Here is a 17,091-nt window from a genome sequence, read left to right on the forward strand (position 1 = left end):
ATTGTCTAATTGAAAAATGCGCCACGTCAATGCCGAGCTTGAAATCTCGGCCTCCCTGAGGGCTACTCTCAACAAACAATGCACACATCTTCTGCACTGGAAAGATTAGGCTTCTCCCCTTTCTCCGTTATTAATTCAGGCCAATGCCAGAGTTTCCTTCCTTTGCCTTTCTCGGGTGACGTCACCCTACTGGAACTGTGGTCGGAGGTAACAAGTTCTCGAGTGAAAACTTCAGCGTGGGAGGGAAGGCGTCAGGGCCAGAGGGTGGGGGTTAGGCTGACAGCCTTGAGGGACAGCACTGGACCAAGCTCGAACCTTGTAGCGGGGAGAAGAGAGCCGGGGCTTCTAGCCGTGGATGGTGGGAGAAATCGTTGCTGACGATAACACAACCTGAAACGGAGAGGGATCTTGTGGGAATGCAGCACTAGGGAAAGTCACAGAGGCTCGGGCTCAGAAAGCAGACCACTGAAAGCCGGAAGCACAGACAAAATGGGAAGGGTGCACGTGCTTCTCATCGCAGGAAGGACAGGGCTGTAGACACGGGGCCCATGGCAGCCCTTGAGGGAGACTGGAAGGCAAGGAGAGAGCTGATACAGACAAACCTAAGGAAGTGATGGGGAGACCCCTCCCCCAATTCTCCATTATGGAAAACAGAGAAGCACGGGCCGATCCACAGAAGTGTGGGTCTAGAAGGTCCTTAGAGATTTTTTCTAGTCTTTTACCTATCCTCATTCTGTGTTCCACTTGACCCCAGTGGCATGAAATCAGTCCAGTGTTTGTAGACTCTCTGTAAGAAATAACTTGTAACCAATGGGGCTTTTACCAGCCCTCACCGTCAGGAAGACCCCCCCCCCCCCCCCCCCCCGCCTTGTATCAGAAAAAAAAAAAGCCTCTTTTCTCTTGTCCTGTCATCACGGAAGAAGGAGGACACCTGGTCATTACAGAAGAAGCCCAATGAATCGCTCATTTAATTTTTTGCTGGTTTAATTGAGCCGTACCTCGCATTTGCTGGAAACAGACTCCAGGGACTTCTCCAAGTTCTTTGATTGCACTGGAATCTTGATGAATCAACCTCTTCTTTGAAATACGAGGACTATTGCCCAAGGTTTGTAATCCTTTGTAATTTTCTTTGTAGTGATGTTTGGAGTAACTAGATTCGAACTGCATGAGAGTCAGTCACACATAAATACCAAAGCTCTAGGGGGAAAAGTTGCACTGTAGGAAGGTGTAGATGGTCAGGGCTTTGTCTGGGTTCTAACATTTAACCTTAGCCTTAACCTGTTTCTCAGAGTTCTTCTCTGGGCTCAAACCATCGCCATCATCAGCACCCTACCTCTCATCTTCTTGTCCTTCTTCCTTGTCTTTTCCTCCTATTCTCCTCTTTTCCTTTCTTTCTGACTTCAACTTCCTTTTTCCCTTTTTCTTTTTCTTGCCTCTTTCCTCTCTTCCTCTTTTTTCCCTTTCTTCGGTTCCTCTTCCTTCCTCTTCCCTTCTTTTTCTTCTTCTCTTGATATCTTCCTTTTCCTCTTCATTTTCTTTTATGTTTCCCCCTTCACTTTCTTCTTCCCCATCCCTGATCCCTCCTTTTCTTTTTTTCTCCACATTTTGTTTTGACTTTTCAGTCTGTGCCAAGACTTAGGGAAGTGTTTTTCTTATGCCATCTTGTTTCACCTTGGTTTCAGCCCTAGATATTTGTTAAAAAAGTTTTTTTGAAACAGAGCACAAGCAGGGGAGAGGGGCATTGGCATAGAGAAAGAGAGAGGGAGAGAGAGAGAGAGAGAGAGAGCAGGCTTCATGTTCAGTTCAGAGCCTGACAAGGGGCTAGATCCCATGACTGTGAGATCATGACCTGAGCCCAAATCAAAAGTTGGACACTCAACCAACTGAGCCACCCATGTGCCCCCTCAATATTTTTAGGATGTTTAGTATCAGAAAAAATAAGTAATTTATCCATTCACATGGCTGGGTCTCTGATTCCAAATCCATGCTTTTAATAAAAGCCTCTCTAGGAAGACAATAATAAATATAGGGGGCAGAAAGAGTCAAATAAAATTATAATTATTTAAACGCGGAGCTTGAGAGAAGGAAATGATTTTGTACTTGTGAAAATTTGGAATTAATTGGGGTGAGATAACTATAACATCATGTTATAAGCAATCATTTTTAATGGAAAAATCTATAAAGAAAAATAATAGAGGCAAGACAATAATTTGAAATATAGAAAGATCTTTGTGAGAATAAATACTTATTTATTAGATCTCCCTGAAGATCGTCAAGGAGGAATGAATGTGCCGTTGCAAAGGACTCAACATTCCTCGTGAAATGCATATTGGTATTAGTTAGGATCAGCTATCAAGTAACAGAGGACCAAATTACAGTTGCTTTACATTTTACTAAAAGAAGTCTGGAGGGGCGCCTAGGTGGCTCAGTCGGTTAGGCGTCCAGCTGTGACTCAGGTCAGGATCTCACAGTTCGTGGTTTGGAGCCCTGCGTTGGGCTCTGAGCTGACAGCTCAGAGCCTGGAGCCTGCTTGGATTCTATGTCTCCCGCTCTCTGCCCCTCCTGCACTTGTGCTCTCTCTCATTCTCTCTCTCTCTCTCAAAAATAAGTAAACATTAAAATAATTAAAAAAGTTAAAAAGAAGTCTGGAGATCACAGTGGTTCATTTCATTCTCTTTTTTTACTCTACCATAGTCAGCATATTGGCTTTTGTCCTTACACTTGTACCTCATTATGCTGAAATAGCTGCCGCAGCACCATATTTTCACCTCGTTACGTTTAGGGATGGAGGAAAACAACTTTTTCTGTGTGGGATGGTTTTTTCTTTTTTTAAAGCAATAACATAGTTACAAGCTTGTCCCACCCGGCTCCCCCAGCAGACTCTCTCTTCTGTTTTATTAGCCAGATCTGGGTCATATGCCAACCTCTGACTGCTGGCTAAGGGAATGTAATGGCAGGTGGGGCCGGAGAAGGGGCTAAACTTCCCCAAAAGTAGGAAGCCTGGGCTTGCTACCGAAATACATTTGGAGGTTTATTAGTAAGTAAGAGGGGCAGATGGCTGTTGGGTAGATGATGAACAGCGTCTGCTACACCAGTTTATTCATTTCACAGGGGAAAATGCCTTCCTCGGTTTCCCTCAACTGAAGGCAGACACATCTGGGATATTTTGCTTTCAGGCAAAAAAGATGGTGAGGAAACCAGAATCCCATGAAATATTATCATTAGTTTGACTGCTCCTTTCAAACTTTTCGATATTCTGTTAGCATTCTAATCTAAATACTAGAACTTTGAGCAGGAAAGTGGAGGAGAATGGTTCAAAAATAAAGAGCAAGACAAGCTTTGTGTTTTTGAGAGGGAATGGACAAGTGAGGGGTAGGTATGTAAGTAAGTAAACACGTGTCGCTTAAGATGGATGAGGCTTTCCATGTGGCGCATGAAGAAACAGGGCGAACTCTAGTCATGACGAAGGGATGAAGTGGTCAGGGGCTCTGGAAAGGGCTGAAAGATTCAGAAATAGCATTCTTACTTTTTTGGGTGAGCCTGGCCCAGTGTGTCAAGGTCCGCAAGGACACTCTAATATCCTAGAGAGCTAATAATAAGAATGATGATAACAATAATATAGGGGCACCTGGGTGGCTCGGTCGGTTAAGCATCAGACTTTGGCTCAGGTCACGATCTTGTGGCTCGTGGGTTCGAGCCCCGCATTGGGCCCTGTGCCGACAGCTTGGAGCCTGGAGCCTGCTTCCGATTCTGTGTCTCCCTCTCTCTCTGCCCCTCCCCCACCCATGCTCTCTCTCTCTCTCTCTCTCTCTCTCTCTCTCTCTCTCAGAAATAAATAAACATTAAAAAAATTTTTTTGATATATAGTTCCTATGGTCAGGCATCTTTCTTAGCACTGTACCTATGTTAAGTCCTTTAGCTGTCACCTGCATTAGAGCAATGATTTATAAGTGGCAGAATGTTGTATGTGTCCCATGGCTCCTTAACTGCAGTATCACAGGCTTTTTGACATTTAAGGCAGCTGCATGGAGAGCTAGATCCAATGGACGTTTGCCCATTGGCTCATTTCTTCTCTAACTCTCATTTCTTCTTCTTCTTCTTTTTTTTCAGTGTTTTTTTAAGTTTATTTATTTATTTTGAGAGAGAGAGGGAGAGTGCATGTGCATGTGCGTGAGCCCGGGCGGGGGTGGGCAGAGAGAGAGAGAGAGAGAGAGAGAGAGAGAGAATCCCAAGCAGTCTCCGAGCTGTCAGCACAGAGCCTGATATGGGGCTCGAACCCACAAACCATGAGATCATGACCTGAGCTGAAACCAAGAGTCAGAAGCTTAACAGACTGAACCACCCAGGTGCCCCTCTTTCTCTCATCTCTTGACAATTCTTTTCCAGTTTATAGTTTACCAAGGCCACTGTGATCTCCGGTTAGTGTGGTGCAATGCAGCCTCCTTGGGAGGAAGGTACAGTTCCTTGGGAATGTCTATGCTTTTGATTGGTATAGATTCTTCAACTATTTTCCTGTAACTTATTCAATGGCTAATGAACTTGGGTCATTTTCAGAACCACAGCCAAATATCTTAAAGCTGGCAGCCATAAGTTTGCCTTTTTCCTCCCCTGGAATCCATAATTTCATTACATTATTACCAGCTAGAGCATTCACCAGTCTAGCTCAAACATTTTTGGATGTCTTGTCACAAACTGTTCATTGTTAGATTTTTCTAAAGGACCAGCAGCCCTTTTGTGAGGGGCAGGGCCCAGTCCTCCATGACAAGCAGGTTGAAAGTCACTGATGGTCCATCTGGCTGCTGCTATCTTGTCAAGGCCAAGGCTAGAATTTAAACCAGGCATTCTAGCTCCAGAGTTCATGTTCTTAACCCTTAGCCTCTGTTATCCGTTTAGAATCTGTGTTTCTCACCACTATATTAGAGTACAGAAGTTGTGGCAAGGTTATAAATTCAAGAGCACAACTAATGGGAAAGACCAATCAAGACTGTGTTATAGGGGTGAGGAGAATAGGTCTCATGGGGCAAGGATGAATTGGAATATTTGGGGAAAGAAATGAGGAATAGTTCTATTTGGAAAGGGAGCAACGTGGGGGGAGGAGAAATTTGTAGAGAACGAATTAGATGCGTTTTAGGTTGGCTGGTAACTGAGCTCTTTATTTTTTTAAAATTTTTGAATTAAAATTTCTTTTTAATGTTTATTTATTTTTGAGAGAGAGGGAAAGATAGATCGTGAGCTGGGGAGGGGCAGACAGAGAGGGAGACAGAGAATCCAAAGCAGGCTCCAGGCTCTGAGCTGTCAGCTCAGAGCCCCACGCGGGGCTCAAACTCACGAACCGCGAGATCACGACCTGAGCTGAAGTCCGACGCCTGACCGACTGAACCACCCAGGTGTTGCCTTAACCGAGTTCTTTTAAGTTTCCCATCTGAGGTTAGAGCAGAGGGGGCCGCTGGGGGCTGCCGTCCGAAGGGTTCTTTTACTCCTTTCTCACCGTCCCTCGACCTCTCTGCCTCCTGGGGACCGTGACAGCGGTACCAGGCTGCTGTACCAGAGTTCCTCGTCCTGACATGGAGAAAGTACTTTCCAATATCCCAGACCAGCCGCAGTGGATGGAGATTGGGAAGAGGGGCCTTCATCTAGGGAGCAAGTCTTGTCTATCCAGGGATGGAGGCCTCAGTGGCCACTTGCGATTATCAGATGATTGACGTGGCCGGCAGTGGGCCAGCCATCCAAAGTCTTGAGGCCTTACTTCACAATGTAGTAGTTTCTTCTGTCACGTGGAAGGACGGAATGGACTTCCAGAACCTTGTTTTCCTGGTCTGGTGGTGGACACCATCTTTTTTTTTTTTTTTTTAGTTTTACTTATTTATTTTTGAGAGAGCGAGGTAAAGAGAGAGAGTGAGCACAAGTGGGGGAGGAGCAGAGAGACAGAGAGGGAGAGGGAGAATCCCAGGCAGGCTCCACGCTGTCAGCACGGAGCCCGATGCGGGGCTCGAACTCCCAAACCGTGAGATCGTGACCCAAGCCAAAACCAAGAGTCCAACGCTTAACCAACTGAGCCACTCAGGTGCCCCAGTGGACAGAATCTTTGGGACAGCAATTTCATGATCTCTAGTTAGCAAAGAAGCACGTCAGAAGATACTTTCCTGCATGTCTGAAGGTCAGATGGAGGTGTGGACCCCCGTGACAGGCTTGCCGTGTGTCCCAGCCACCAGCTTCCAGCAGCTTGACAACTGTATTTTCAAGGAGTGAGGAACCTGTAGCACTTAGGGCATCTTAAGGTACTGCATCTCATGCAAATATTTCTCTTTAAATGTTTTTTAATGCTTATTTATTTTTGAGAGAGAGAGAGAGACAGAGACGGAGACAGAGTGTGAGTGGGGGAGGGGCAGAGAGAGAGAGAGAGAGAGAGACACAGAATGCAGAGCAGCTCCAGGCTCTGAGATGTCAGCACCGAGTCCGATGCGGGGCTTGAACTCACGAACCAGAAGATCGTGACCTGAGCCGAAGTCGGCCGCTTAATCGAGTGAGCCACCCAAGGGCCTTTCAAATCTTTCTCTTCGCAGATAAGAAAACTGAAGCCCAGAGAGATGAGAAGATTTACCAAGCTACGCCCGAGACCTAGGATCCAAGGCTCTTTGCCATACACACTCCTGCCTTGGATGAATGACATTCTGGAAATGCAACGGATAACTATTACTGTGGCAAGTAGTATAGAGAAGGGACATTAGAAACTGTGACAAGGGCAAGCCAGTTTGACTCGGCACGTTGCTTGAACCTGAGGCTTCCTGGATGCTAAATTGCAGGAGATTACATGCATGGAGTGAGCCCTGTTTTGGGGGATTAATCTCCTCGCCCACAAGAAAGTGAAGAACTCCGCCGTGCACATTTAAGTACTACTATTCAGGGAACTTGGAGAGGTCATTTACCAAATAGCTCCTTTACCCTTCCCACCAAGAATTCACTACTTTAATTGAGGGGAGTGGTTTTTTTGGAGAATTGGCCGGCCCGACATAAAGTGGCATTGTAAATTTCAATCCTTTGCTTGCCGTTCTCTGGGGTTTTACTCTTTTTTTTTTTTTTTTTTTTTTAAATAAAAACTTGTTCTGTAAAGGTAATATGAGTTCCTGGTTAAAAAGTTTTTGTGAAATCCAAAAGAATATGTAAGCGAGAAGAGAATCTCCACCTGAATTTTGACTCTGAGGCTTCTAGATCTCTTTTCTAAAGACAAAACCCCCCAGAAGCTTCTTCGGGTTTCCTGTAAGTGTATATTAATAGAAAATGGACTCTTTGTATACGCATGTTGGCATACCTATCTCACTGTATTGTACCTCTGCTTGTCTCGCTTCATGTTTTTCAAAGATTATTACCGATCAGCATGTAGAGATTTATCTCATTCCCATCAATTGCTTTAAAAGGTCGATGAATTCTAGGCCACCCTATTACGGTTCCTGTCTTTCTAGAGCCTGCCACGTGGCCAAACCCTAAGCGGTGAGTTTAACCCAGCAGATCGCATGGACTGGTCCCAGAGGGCCTGATGCTTCTAGGCCCCAGAATCCAGGAGCCCCCTCTCCACCACGTAAACATCCGGGACGACTGTCCCGTAATGGGATCATCTGTCCTGCTCTGATTCTCAGATGACCTTCCTGGTGCGGCTTGGAGAAGGGGGTGGGTGGGGTCTTGAGAAGCTGGCTTGCCCTGCATTTGTCTTCTTGGCTGCTCCGGCCGCGCGGGAGTATGGAGACCGTACTGGGAGATCTCTCCGAGGAGACATTGGGTTTTGCTGGCAGGCAGGCCTCCAGGCCGCTCAGCGGAATGTCTTTGTGTCTGTAGCTACAGGAGGAGCCAGGAGGCTGTGCTTCCGGGCCAAGGGAAACACCACTCCAGACTCAAGACCACGACTTGGCAGAGACTCTGGGGCCGGCTGAATTTAGGAGAGGGCCCTCTCCTACCTCTTCCATGCCCGAACCACTCTTTCCCACTAACCCTGAGAGGATGGGCTGGCTCAAGGTATCTGGTCTATTCACTTGCCTGGGTGAGATGGATTCCCACCTCATTCTGGTACAGCAGGAAAGGCGAGTGCCTCTTTCCCTTGCTGGGAAGGAAGGAGAAGGCAGCCAGAGTCGAATCAGACCTCTCGAGAGTCAGCAAGAGGCTTGGTCTCTGCTTAGACAAATAATCTCGAGGAGATCTAAATCCCCTGTTCATTGTGAAAACAGACAGTGCCAGAGTAAAACAGAATTAAATTGTTTCTCTTTCATGGCAGCTGAAGTGTAAAAACCATTCTATTCTGACCTTGTGGCAGGAATATCCTGACACCTCATAAATTATCCTAAGGGCTCAGGGCCTGGGGGGTGGGGGTGGGGCTTGGGAAGGCTGCAGGTTCAGGCTGCTGTCAGCCCTGAGCACAGGCCTGCCTTCTGGCCTTTCTGACAGGCAGGCACCCGTGTTAGGATGTGGAGGAAAGTAGTTTCCTCAAAGTCAGTTTCTTCTGAGTTAGGACAAGTATTTCCCCCTCCTTTTATGTATTTAGAGTTTGTATGGCCACAGGGCCTATTCCACGGGTAGTTTGTGAAGGAGGCAGGAAAAGCATGGTGACGTCTCCCGAGGCTGACAGAACCTCTGAAGTAGTTTTAGAAGCCTCCCATTTTCTAAGGAAGAAAGAAAAGGGGAAGGAAGGAGAGGACAGAGTGAGAAGGACACAAAAGACGCAGAAATGAATTAAAGGGGAAGGAAAAGGAAGGAGGGAGAAGGAAGGGTGGGTGAGAGAAATGGTTTCCATTCAGATAGGGCCTCCCACCGCCACCCCCACACCCAGTTGGTTATGGGAACCGAGGCCACCTCCTCACAGGATGGAAGTCACAGTCACTTCCTGGCCCCCTGGCGAGTCTTTTCTAGCTCCTACATCCATCTGTGCCCTACACACAGTAGGTGCTCTGTAAATGTTTGTGGAGTGGAAAGATCCACAGATTGGTCTCCAGAGAGGGAAACGGATGTATTTTGGGAAACTCCAAGTATGTAGAACAAAGTCATTTGGGGCAAACAATATTCCTGTAGACTGAATCACCATAAGGTTTAAAGAATCTGGGTATTTGTGGGTGTGTCTGGACATATTGTGTGTGGGAGCGTGGGTGGGTGGTCTGGACGGGTGGGTAATAAGTGACAGGAGGGCCCTTGGAAATATAAAGGGCTCCATAACTACTGTAAAAATAAAACTGGGAACAGCATGCCCAGACCTCCAGCCATGCAGTGACCAAACTTGACCTTGGCAGAGATGAATAATATTGTGGAAATGGATTCAAGAATTATTAGTCAATGTTTTCAGTCCCTATGGGCTTTTTTTTTTTTTTTTTTTCCCAGAGAACTGCTGGGTGGTTTTTGGCAAATGACTGCACAGCCTGTAGGATTCCAGAGCCTTTCGAAGCTCTTTCTAGACTCTGCTATACTGATGTTTTTTTTTCAAAAATTTCTGGTTCTTTTCTTTCCTAATGGGATGTCTTTTCTGGATCCCCCTTTGGGAAAGGAGTGTGATTTCTCATTTGCTTCTGCTTTTAATTCCTTCCTTGCTTTGAAATTATGTCTTAAGCGTTCCTCATAAACAGAAAATAGATCCTCTTCCTGATTCCTCTGGCCTGGAGAAGAACAGCTCGTTAAAAACCTGTTTACACCCAGCTGCAAAATAGGTCATAATATATTCTCTTCTTCAGCTGCCCCAGGGCCCAGATACATACTCACTGGGATGCACAGTGTGTTGGTGAAGAGAAGCAGGGCCAAAGAAGTGTTTTGGGGGCTGCGATCGCAGATAACCTGCCAAGAGAATATTCTACACTATCCACGCCCCCACTGTGGGTGCCTGACAAGGTTGAGTTGCTGATACGTATCTTCATACATGTATCTGCGATCACCCTATAGCAAGCTCTCATATTTAATTTCGGTGTTGTTGTTAGAGGAATAGTAATTTGGAGGGTTGGTAACAGATCCTTAAACCCTGCAGGTATTTTGGGTATTGGGTAGTAAACAAGTCCTAGAAATAAAGTCTCTTAGATGCTGGGGATTCCATGCTACAGGTACAGAGTTAAGGAATACCATGTACCTTGATAACCACCTTGAATACTGCATGCCTATTTTCTTTACGTATATTTTTGAGGTTTACCTAATCATCCCCCAACTAATCAGCCTAATTCTTGATTCCACATGACCACCTCACTCTTAAAATTGCCGTGCACATCTGCCTGTATTTATGTTAATTTTATGTATTTTATTTCCCTCCCATTAGACCTTAATCTCCTTGAGGATAGGAATCAGCGCAATCTTTATTCCATATACACAAGTGCCTGGGATTGTTTCGTGAATCCTATGTGTAGTCAATCAATGCACTCTCCGAGGAACGTTTTAATGTGAGGTTGGCTTGTTTTCCTAACTTCTTCTTCCATCCCTTTACTAGTCAGCACATGCTCAAGAAATGCCAATGTCAGCCGTGGGATGGCATAATTATGAAAAAAAAAATATAATTCTAAAATTATACAATACACTTCAAAGTCAAGAGTAAATTACCTATGGATGTTCCATGGCTTTGTAGGTAGCAAGATGGCATTTAAGTTGTAGGTATACATTTCTGACCATAAGCAATCATCCATTTGTTAATATAAAGTATCTATTCAGTTACTAAATATTTGGATGCTTTCCCTGAGCTGTTCCCTTTTTTCTCCCTGGGGCATTCTATCGGATCCTTCACCATCAACACCTCTTGAATTTGGAGTCTGGTCCCAAAGTCAAGGGAACTGCACATAGATAATCAAATAAATTTGCTCTGTTTCTAAACAAGGTTCTACACCCCCTGGCACCATTTTCCCCAAAGTACTGACTCTTGAGGTCCCAGGGCTTAGATAATGCAAAGTCATCGCTCTAGCTTGTTACTCCAATCTTCTCTCCAGACCTTCTTCCTGGATTGCAGACATCAGGTGTTTTACTCCCATTGTAATATTGGGCTATGTTAATCCTGGACGCATTCATGAAATGCATTTCTACAACTTTCCTCCTCTTTCCTCTGCCTCGTGGCCATGCTTTGAATCCTGGACACCCAGCATGCCTCTCCTGATGTACCGACAGCGGCCTCTCAATGTTCTTCTGCATTAATACCAACCCATCCTAAGATTATTTCCCTCAGAAGCTTCCCCTTATGCAGCTGTCTTCATGAAAAAGGCAAAAAACCTATTGAATAAATTAAGAGATTGATTGCAATGACATAATACTTTGGAAATATACACTCCTTATTTGACCTCTTAGAGTGTAAGATCTTCATTTTAGGGCTCCAAATGCATTCATCCATCCCTCAACCTAGGGAAAGATTATGATTTGTTGCACAAAGAATTCAATGAAGGAAGATAGGAAAGAGTCAGCTTCTAGGACACAAAATAGGTTTTGAACAACGGTCTGGAGAGCCAAGCAGGCATTAATAGGAAAGTTTTCCCGAACTCCCTCACTGCTGTCTTTAACGTTTGAACAACTCAGCCTGGCGGGCTTGTGCTCTGGGACTCCTCCAGGGTTGATAAGACAGCTCTTCTCCTTTGAGGTCTAGGCAGCTCCCAGGCAGCTGGGGGATAATGGATGGGTAGTTAAAAAAAAAAAAAGAAGCCAATCCTCTTTTTTTGGCTCTGGAGATTGGAGGAGGAGAGTAGGGGAGAGAGTAAAGCAGTGAAGGCATCAGACATTTCTCACTTCGTTTGCCTGTAGGTAAGTCAGAGAGAACTCCAAGAAACAGGTTGACACGGGCGGAGGCCAGCTTAGTAGCTGCCCTTAAACCAAGCTGGGTCACAGTCACACCGACCTGATCATGCAGAAAACTCAGGCAGAGAAAGGGTCTGCAGTTGATATTTTCATGAGCCATGGTTGCATAGACAGATTTCAGAAGGAGCTGAGAATCTCCCTATGGAACCTGGCAGAGGGGGTGTCACTGCCCTGGGGGAGGGGTTGAAGTGGTTCCACAGGGAGGATTGCAAGGCACATGTATGTCAAACCAAGGCCTAATGAATGGGACCTCCGTGGGGTCTCTGCCACCAACAGACGTGGAGGTGAGGCAGCATCAGCCAAAGGTTACTGCTGAGCGGAGACCAACTAGATGGCAAATGACCCTGACCACAGACCTTAGCTGTGGAATGCCAGCAAGGTACACAGCACCTTGTTGACAAAGACGGTATCCCAGAGCTGGAAGGAGGGGGCAATGCTTCTGAAGACCCTGCTTTTCCCTATGGCCCTCGAGGTCCCACAGTCACCTCCCTCCTCTTCAACCTCCTCATTCATTTGTGCATCACTACCTTTAAGCAGGGGGAAGGAAGGCTTTCAAAGAGGTTTGAGATTAAAAAAAGGTTTTTTAAATTAATGTATTTTTATTTTTTGAGAGAGAGAGAGAGACAGAGAGAGAGAGGGAGCGAGCTGAGGAGAGGGGCAGAGGGAGAGAGAAAGAATCCTAAGCAGGCTCCACACTCAGAATGGAGCCCAGCACAGGACTCGATCCCATGACCCTGGGATCATGACCTGAGTCAAAATCAAGAGTTGGACGCTCAACTGGCTGAGCCACCCACGTGGTCTGAGATTGGGAGTTTTTAACAACAACAAAAAAAGACATTACATACTTCTTAAATAGACGATTTAAATTATAGGATCAAACTGAATTTTAAGTGTGACTGGATTATTAGCATCATTAGTTGTTCTCACCTACCCTTTGAGGCAGACTAGATTGTTTACCAATGAAGTGCTAAACCTTCTATGACTCTGCTTTTTCTTATTTGCAGTGTGCGAGATAAATATTGTGATTCCCGTCACATAATGGCTGACAGTAACTGAATAATTTGCCTTTTCTGGGATATGAATATATTTTTAAAATTTATTTATTTATTTTGAGAGAGAGAGAAGAAAATGCAAGTTGGGGGGAGGGGTAGAGAAAGAGGGAGAAAGAGAATCCCAAGCGTTGATAGTGAGAAACCTGGCATGGGGCTTGACCTCATGAACCATGAAATCATGACCTGAGCTGAAATCAAGAGTTGGACACTTAACTGAGCTACCCGTGTCCCTGGGATATGAATATTTTTAGTGTTTATTTATTTTTAAGAAAGAGAGAGAGAGAGAGACAGAGCATGAATGGGGAAGGGGCAGAGAGAGAGGGAGACACAGAATCCAGAGCAGGCTCCAGGCTCCGAGCTGTCAGCACAGAGCCCGACGCGGGCCCGAACTCACAAACCGCGAGATCATGACCTGAGCCAAAGTTGGACGCTTAACTGACTGAGGCACCCATGTGGCTGAATATTCAGGTGCCCCTGAATATTTTAATAGGTGAGTCTAAGAGGTCTAGCTTAGTAAATTGGAAGACTCATTTTGGCTTTTCTTTTACGTAGTCTTCGTGCCCAACATGGAGCCTGAACTCATGACTCAGAGATCAAGACCCGAGCTGAGATCACGAGTTAGCTACTTAACCATCTGAGCCACCCAGGCACCTCTTAAAAGACTTAACGTTTAAAGTTTAGAACAAGAGTTGACAAACTACAGGCTGAAGACCAAATCCGGCCCACTGTTTGTTTTTGTAAATAAAGTTTTATCAGAACGCAGCCATGTTCATTTGTGTATACATTGTGTCTGCAGCTGCTTTCATATTATGACCAGAGAGTTGAGTGGTTGCCACAGAGCCCACGTGGCCCGCAAAGCCAAACGTGTTTATTATTTGGTGCTTTACAGAAAAGAGTTGCTGACCCCTGGTGTAGAATGATATGGTTTTGTTGAGCATCTTGTCCAGTCCCCTTTCCACACAGACGAACCCACTGAGATCCTGAGAGGTTAACTGACGTGTCCCACACGAGGCAACAAGTAAGGGGAGGGGTCAAAGTAACAAAGCGGGGCATTTTAAACACGGTGAAAGGAGAGTGGGGACACCTCTACAGGGCCGGGCTCCTTTGAATATTTTTGTCGTAAATAACACCCCCGAGATGACATGATCATTATGAACGAAACTTACTTAATAAACCCTAGAGGAAAATAAAAATGCTCAGCGAAAAGTCCTTTAAGCCTGTGAAATTACCTGGGCTTGGTGACAAGAGACAGACTCCGTCCAGGCAGCGTGCCCTGTGGCACACCGAAAGGCCCTGCATTCGGAGACGGTCACACAATTCTCATTATATTTTAGGCGACTGGGTCTCAAAGGAGCGTCTAGTGTCTCATGTTGCACGGCTGAGGGATTTGGAAAATGGCCCTAAAACTTGAGGGCTGGACTCCCACGTGAAATTGCAGCTGGGAAGGTGTCTGCAGCCCCGATCTGGTCTACGAGGCTGACAGGGAGGCAAGGGCGGTGTCGTCCCCAGGCTCTCGAAGACACCAGGCGACCGAGAAGCAGAACGTAGGATGGCTGTTAACTTGCTGTCTCTGCTCTCCTTCCTCAGAAGCCTCTCCACCTGTTCTCTCCTTTCATTTCCTAACCTCGCAGTCACTTTCCACCTCCTGCTGTTAGGAGCTGGCCCTGTCACTCCATGGACGTAGGAAGGGTTTCTCAGCCCTCACCTCATTTGACCCCCTCTGAGACATCTGACATTTTTGCCCACGCCCTTTTCAGTAACGCTCCCTCCTCCCTTGGCTTATGCCCTGAGCATGTGATTTCCCCTGACTCGTTGCCTCTCCCCACGCCCATTCTTCGTCTGTCCACCGCCCTCAAATGTGGACCGTAGGGTTCCAGTCTCTGTCCTCTGCCTCTTTGTATATATTCACCTGCAAGATGTCATTTACTCTCCTGGTTTCAATTGCCAGAGAACTGGGGGGCGGTGGGGGCGGGAAGGGTGTCATGTCTCAAATCTGTTTCCTGCCCGTATCTCTCTTCTAAACTGTCCCCTTCGTGTCCATTTGTCCACAGAACACAGCCGCTCACGTTGACTTTCTCGATCCCAGAAAGTCCAAAGCTGACACCATGCTCGTTCCCCTAAACCTAATACTTTCTCTGATATTCTAAACTTATCACCCATCTGCTCCAAACCCTGCAGCGGATTCCTGGAGCTACACAGAATAAGGTTACTTAATTCCATGAAGCCCTGCGTGACCTGGCTTCTGGCAGCCTCCTCTTGTACTTGACCTCTACTCTCCCCGTTCTTGCTAGTCCTTTGCTCGTCCCTTCTGGGTGATTTCTCTCTTTCTTTGCTCTAGTTGAAATCCCTTTTCCTTTGTCAAGTCGATGAGCATCTACTGAACTTCCAAGATTCAGTTCAAGTACTGCCTTCTCTATAACCCTCCCCCAAGGCAGTGGACACTAGAAAAGGAAGGCCCTGGAATGTGTCATGCAGACATAGCAACTCTGTGATGGCAACTTGCTCCTTGCTGGGCAAGACTTTAGCTGGCTGTAGTCCATTGTGGAATTTTCCAGTTCCCCCACCCATCTGGGATTATCTTAGCAGCCTCACTGAAATAGCTGTGGGGCCAAGTGGTAATTCTTGGAGTAATTTAGTCAGATGACTGTCAGTGAAAATACCTCTCGAGAAAACAATGCAATAACCAGAATGAGGATAATCTTAATAGGGGTAGAATATAGCCCTTCACTCAGCATTTAGACTGTTACAGAGATGCAGCACCATGGGATTCAGGAGCAGGGACCCTGGAGTCGAGGTGCCAAAGTTTGAATTCCGGCTCAGCTATTTACTAGTTTTGTGACTCTGGGCAAGTTTCTTAGATTCTAAGTGCCTCAGTTTCCTCACCTGTAAAATGGAGGTGGCGATGACAGGATCTTCTAGACAGGATTGTGGCGAGAGGCGAATTTATACCGATACGTATGCATGCGTACGTGTGTATATTTATTCACACACACACGTTACTTAGAACAGTGCTTTGTAGTTAATAAGTGTGCCTATTGCTCTTTTTAGCTTACTAGATGACTAAGGGAGAAACCAAGGTTCAGGAGTCCTGAGGAAGATCCAGCTGGGCAGCTCCCTCTTTCACACCAGTAAATTCAACCAACGAGCTCCCAGATCTTCAATTAAACCACACACTGAACGACACTCGTATATGTCTTGTGTTTGCGTAGGCCGTTATACTAGGCAAATAACTTTCACTTACTGTTATATTAGGTCGCAGTAAAAACCAGAAAAGAATGAACAGGCTTTTGAACATGCAACCCTTTATTTTATGTGCAAATACTTTGATGAATGCCTCCTTCCAGAGTCTGAGCGAGCAATTACAGAAACTTCAAACACCAGGGAACCCCATTAACACGAACCACTGTGTGCCCCGGTACATGCGATTTCCATGGCATTTGACTCCCACAACATCCAGAGCTTAAGGAGTAGGAGGTATAGGTACTATCGTCCCCGTTTTATGTATCAGAAAACAATCAAACAGAGATAAGAGTCCTCTGTTTTCTGATTCCTGTCCTATGCTCATTCTCGGTGTCTGTTTTTATTTTTTTTTATTTTATTTTTTTTTTAACGTTTATTTATTTTTGAGACAGAGAGAGACAAAGCATGAACGGGGGAGGGGCAGAGAGAGAGGGAGACACAGAATCGGAAGCAGGCTCCAGGCTCTGAGCCATCAGCCCAGAGCCCGATGCGGGGCTCGAACTCACGGACCGTGAGATCGTGACCTGAGCCGAAGTCGGACGCTCAACCGACTGAGCCACCCAGGCGCCCCTTGGTGTCTGTTTTTAAAAACATTTTTCAATCGCTTCTCGGCCTTTTGGCTAAGATCAAGTGTAGTATCTGTTCTTATCAGTTTAAAAACATTTTTCACGCCTGGTATTTAAAACAAAACAACAACAACAAAAGGCCAGGCTGTGCTGAACCAATTTGCACCCTAGGGACTCTGTCCTGAGGTTCCGTAAAGCCCTTTTGATAGGTCTGTCCAAATTCGAGGAATCCCTTCTGATGATTCTTATACCTCCGCTGTTACTGATGCTGATCAAGGAGCCTAGTGGTACAAAAGGAGAGGCAGGGGATAACAGGAAGTAGAAAATCGTTAAGCAAAGACAACAGGCTTATTACATATTTGCCTGTTGTTCCCTAGCCACTGCTTTGTCGCCTGGTGCTGTCGCGTCTGTCTCCTGTTCCCTGTTTCTAGCACCACCAATGACTCCAT

The 17,091-nt window shown here is 45.9% G+C and overlaps 1 long non-coding RNA gene and 1 pseudogene across 1 annotated transcript; both read left to right on the forward strand.

The window, feature by feature from the left end:
• Positions 1–280: 280 nt before the first annotated feature.
• Positions 281–7,034, forward strand: LOC132686946 (uncharacterized). Its single transcript, XR_009613902.3, has 2 exons — positions 281–1,105; positions 6,564–7,034. It is a non-coding gene; the product is annotated as an uncharacterized LOC132686946 (long non-coding RNA).
• A 9,642-nt stretch (positions 7,035–16,676) lies between these two features.
• On the forward strand, positions 16,677–16,802 carry LOC132686992 (U2 spliceosomal RNA; annotated as a pseudogene).
• The last annotated feature ends 289 nt before the right edge of the window (positions 16,803–17,091 follow it).

The sequence above is a fragment of the Panthera onca genome, chromosome F1 (assembly GCF_046562875.1).
Source record: "Panthera onca isolate mPanOnc1 chromosome F1, mPanOnc1 haplotype 2, whole genome shotgun sequence".
NCBI classification, from domain to species: Eukaryota; Metazoa; Chordata; class Mammalia; order Carnivora; family Felidae; genus Panthera; species Panthera onca.